We start from the raw sequence: 5,471 nt of genomic DNA, 5'->3' as shown, positions 1-5,471 counted from the left end.
TACATAATCTGATAGAACTTCGATTCCTGAGCACAACGATATTTTTATCGATCCCGTAGACATTCATCTCGATTTTTAAATCAAGATTTAAATGTTTGATCGTTGACACTAAATCTATTCATTGACAGCTCGCTCCCATACAAAGTCCCACCAAGGGGCGCTAAGATGGTGGTTTTTGATAATGCAATCGCACTTATTAAAAATGGTTCCAATGTACCAAAATTGATGAAATTTTATATTTCGGTTCCATTTTTAATGCAGATAACGAATATGTTTTTACCTCAATACCCCTAAATCACCCAATTGAGGATCCGATTCAAATTTCTAAGAATTTGATTGATAGAAGAATCTTCAAGACTGTGACATTTAATGAAAAAAAAATCAAAATCATGAATCAGATTCCTCTCACTCTAAAAAAGAGAAAATTTTAAAGGGTTGAAGAAAATTTTCAATTCCTAGACCTTAAAAAAGACTAGTTCAAGTTTGAAGAAGTTTTCAAGATTCTAGAACGTAGATTCAGATTTCGGATCATGACATATTTTCCAAGATCCCAGATTTGAAAAATACTTCAATCTTATGGATCTTAGAAAAATTTTAAGCTTCATAGGCTTCAAGAAAATATTAATAATTCTGGAATTTCGTGGCAGAACCATGAGAATTCTTGAAATATTTTTAGGTGAACTAAGAGAGTTCTGATTCCATTTTATTTTTCAGGAGAACTTCAAGTGAAATCTATGGAATGCTTCCAAAATAATTGTGAGCGCCCGAGGGGGTTCAAATAAGAAGAGCTACAATTTAATTCTTAATGGAATTCTAAACTGAGATAAAATTCAAATGATTATTTAAGCATAACTACTAAGCAAATGTGAGAATAATAATAAGGGAATTCTGAGAGCATTCCAATTGAATTCTGAGGAGAACTTCAACGGGAGATCAAAGCATGATTCCACCAGAAAAGAGGAGAAAACCTAATGAATTCCTAGGAATAATGGCTGGGAACAGTCCTATGTGTGTGTGTGTGTTTTTGTTCATATTGGCTTGAAATTTGGAATTAACTACTCAGGACTTCCATAAACGGTGATACGGTCAAAATTTGGTCAATATCAACTTGACGTATTTCTTTCAATTTTGCATTTAAAAAACCTGAACACCCCTCATTTTGAAGGTGTGTGTGTGTGTAGAATGTTGCTCCTATTTTGATTTTGGAACTCACTCTTCAGTTGTCAAAATGCCGTCCAAGCAAGAAGAGCAGCGTATCAAAATTTTGCTCGCGCATCGCGAAAATCCGAGCTACTCGCACGCAAAGTTGGCAAAATCGCTAAAAGTTGCCAAATCAACCGTTACAAATGTAATTAAAGTGTTTGGGGAACGTTTGTCGACAACCAGGAAGTCTGGATCGGGGGGAAATCGAAAACCGGAAGCCGCTGAGACGACAAAGAGAGTTGCCGGTAGTTTCAAGCGAAACCCTAACCTCTCTCTCCGAGATGCCGCAAATAAGCTGGGTGTATCGTCTACAACCGTGCATCGAGCCAAAAAACGAGCCGGACTATCGACTTACAAGAAGGTAGTGACTCCAAATCGCGATGATAAACAAAATACGACGGCCAAAGCGCGATCCCGGAGGCTGTACACGACGATGCTGACGAAGTTTGACTGCGTGGTAATGGACGACGAAACCTACGTCAAAGCCGACTACAAGCAGCTTCCGGGACAGGAGTTTTATACGGCAAAAGGAAGGGGAAAGGTAGCAGATGTTTTCAAGCACATGAAACTGTCAAAGTTCGCAAAGAAATATCTGGTTTGGCAAGCCATCTGTACCTGTGGCATTCAACAGCATTTTCATAGCTTCCGGGACTGTCAACCAAGAAATTTACGTGAAAGAGTGTTTGAATAAACGTCTGCTGCCTTTCCTGAAGAAACACGGTTGTTCCGTACTGTTTTGGCCGGATTTGGCATCTTGCCATTACGGTAAAAAGGCCATGGAGTGGTACGCCGCCAACAACGTGCAGGTGGTTCCCAAGGACAAGAACCCTCCCAACACGCCAGAGCTCCGCCCAATTGAGAAATACTGGGCTATTGTCAAGCGGAACCTAAAAAAGACCAAAAAAAACTGCTAAGGGCGAGCAGCAGTTCAAGGCAAACTGGCTTTCTGCGGCGAAGAAGGTGGACAAGGTGGCTGTACAAAATCTGATGGCAGAGGTCAAGCGTAAGGCCCGGCAATTCGGATTTGGAAAAGCGGAAGCCTAACTGAATATTTTTCCTGAATTTTATACCAATTGAACTTGAAAAAGAAATTTAATTTGGTTTTTTAAATAAACGATTTCACCGATTTACACGCGTTTTCCCTTGACCAAATTTTGACCGTATCACCCTTTAAATGAATTCTTGAACCCTTTTTGGAATTCATATGGATAAATGCGAACAAATATTACAGTGGATGGAATCATTCGGGATCATTCTTAGAATTACACTAGAACAAATAAATAATATATTTAATTTTATTAGTCGATAACTCTATAACTCAATGGTCCCTTCAATTTCGAGTTATGGAGAGTTGACTGTATTGCTATTTCGCATTTTAATTAGAATCGGTGATTTCTCATCAAATATTGTTTCTTTCCACAAACACATTTTTACATTTTGTTCATTCCAGCAATTGCTATATTATGTAGAAACAATATATCGAGCAGAACTCATAACTACACACTACGAAAAAGCCATGTAAATTTCCATGCCTTGAGACCAACGCATGCAAGCGATCTAAATGACATAAGCATCAGTTGAAAGAAACGAGAAAATCAATTCAATCAAGCGTACTTTTCGTTATGTGAAATGTACGTGAAAACAACGAAAAAAATAAGTCTGCCCTAGTAAAATGTCGATTTGACTAATTATTTTACATTGAAAAAAAAATTCTTCAGATCGAGCTTGGCCGAGATTTTTTTTTAATATTTTTCAAATTTAAATGTTTGCTCATTGCTAAGTTTACCAAAATATAGTTATATCCAAGGATATTTAGATTGAAAATCGAAGATTGTAAAAAACAAGCAAACTAATTGTAACATGGTGGTGGAAAAAAGTTGATTTTCATGGGTCATTTGTGAAAATTTTTTTTGCTTTCAAGAAATCCTTATCAAACTCATAAGGTTTAAAATGGCTTTTATGAAGAAAAATTGCAGGCTGAATTGTATTTATCAAAAGCCATTTTGCTTGATCCTAACCCATTCAGATTTATGGTAGCATTTATGGAGGCAAAGTAGCCTGCAAAAAGTTAAACGTCAAAGTTTGTTTATTTTTCGATAGTTGTGCTGTGGGATCCAGGATTCTTCCAGGTGGTTTTCTTGCGATGGATTGGGAGCAGTTACTCAGATAATTTGCGATACTGTTTTACAAAATTTCGCATTTCGAACAGCTGGAAGTGTAATCGTTCCCGGAAAAGATCCCCTTCTTCCGGATGGTTACAGAAGTGCACCATCCAACGATGCAGGGATGTACGCTTGAATTAAATTTTCGAAGAGTTGATTCTTTCGCCGAATAAAATCGCTGCTATGGATCGGAAACCAGCTAATCTCCGCTAACTAACAGTTTCAGTGGTTTTCTGTCGGTTGTTATTTCGATTGTCATCCATTCGCAAGATCTGGAGAAGGCTGGTATGTTATTAAACTTTCGACCATGTTTTATGAATTCGAGGGCCACGCTCACTTTACTCTTCTCCGCCAGATGGTCAGTCGTTGATGGTATGCTGGTTCTTCTAAAGAAGTAAAATTTGCTGAAATCGACGTGAATTTTTCATCCTACTTCGTCTATCCTTCGAGACTTCTGTGTCAAAAATATGGCTTTTATTAACTATGGGGTACCATCTTTTAAGCTCAATTAGTAAACAGTGTAAGTGGGGAGTTTATGGTGCACTTTAAAAGCCTAAACAGCAACAATAAATCCTTTTTTGCTCTAATGAAAAACCTAATGGTTTTATGCTTGCTTTTATTTTGATAGAACACGTACATAAAGTATTTTATCAAGACATTAATACACAATTGCTAATGACGTGCTTGAATTACAGAACAGTTTTAAGAAGGGATTGTAAACTGTTTTAAATCTATTTTTAAAACAAGACAGTTTTTGACTTTCTTGTCAGACTATAAAAGGTTTTTAAAACAGCAAAAAGCAGGAATGTTTTACACTTTGAAATGCTATATTTAAATTCAATTGATTGTTCATTGCCATTATAAAACCATCATAGATCACAGTGGATGCCACATGGTTACTGAATTGTTACTTGGGATGTTTGTTTACGTTCCATAATTTACATCCAAGATGTATTACGTCTCGTGTAAAATAGTTATTTCTTAGTGTGTATTGAGAAGTTTAGTTAAAAATGAATATCGCCAATCATTCTCAACTATGCTTTTCACAGCCCATACGTTCGAAGGCAACTGCTGACTCAGAAGTAGTGCGATGCACAAAATTGGATTTTTCCCTAATACAATCGGAAAAGATTCCTCTTAACACTGCACGGGAGCTTCATCCTCTAGCAGTTGCAAAAAAAAACACTTTTGTTTTCGTTTGCTTTCTTCGAGTTGACGACGCATATGGGAAACCGTGTTCAACGACACGGAACTGACCTCCTCCCGTTTTCGCTTGGCCAACTTTGATGCCACGTGAGTTAACGTTCAAAATGCGCCAATCGAATTGTTTATTAGTAGGCAGGGGTTTGTATTTCTGCGACGTGTTTTTTAACGTTTTTATTTTTTATCAGACGCTCTTTTGATGTTTACCAAATGAAATCAACAAAATCACGGGAAATACATATGACGACACAGTGTTTTTTGGCTTGTTTACAGATTTTTTTTCCTAAGTTCCAAGACACGTTTTCCGAGACGAGAATCGTAATATAGGTACCGACGAATCGAATTTAGCGGTCAGCTTACCCACTGCAGTAATACTAGTGGTAATTACTCCGGATTCGGGTGGATTCGTAGTTTTCTTTTACAGGAAAAGAAACTACCAAGTCGCATTGCAGTTGCAGAGGAAGTGTGTTTGTGCAGGTGAACTGCTGCCAGCTCTCGAGAGAAACACACATTTAAACCGAAAGCAGAACCGTTCTGGAAATTTGCGACGCGACGCAAACTACTAAAAGCGTAAGACGAACGACGATGAACAACGTGACGCCTTGATGAGACAAGAAAGGAAAAGCCAATAGCGTTGTAATGGAAAATGCGGAAAATAGCGTCCCGCGCTGTTTGACTGTCTGCTGCTCAGGCGTATGTTTTTTGTTTTTATTTACGTTGGCCAAGAAGGGTATACGGATGCTCCTGTTGCTGTTGCTTATTAATTTACGTGTTCTCTTATTTTTGTTCTTTATGGGACTGCTCGATACCGAATTGGCATAGGGTAGGGATTTTCCGTCTTTATACTGAAAGTGAGCAAACCCGTGTACGGGGTTGACCCAAGGAACTCGGGCAGCTGAACTC

Source organism: Ochlerotatus camptorhynchus, unplaced genomic scaffold (assembly GCF_037179485.1).
Source record: "Ochlerotatus camptorhynchus isolate MF236.1 unplaced genomic scaffold, CSIRO-AGI_Acam_v1.1 ptg000036l, whole genome shotgun sequence".
Taxonomy (NCBI): domain Eukaryota; kingdom Metazoa; phylum Arthropoda; class Insecta; order Diptera; family Culicidae; genus Ochlerotatus; species Ochlerotatus camptorhynchus.
Note: the sequence above shows the minus strand (reverse complement) of the source record.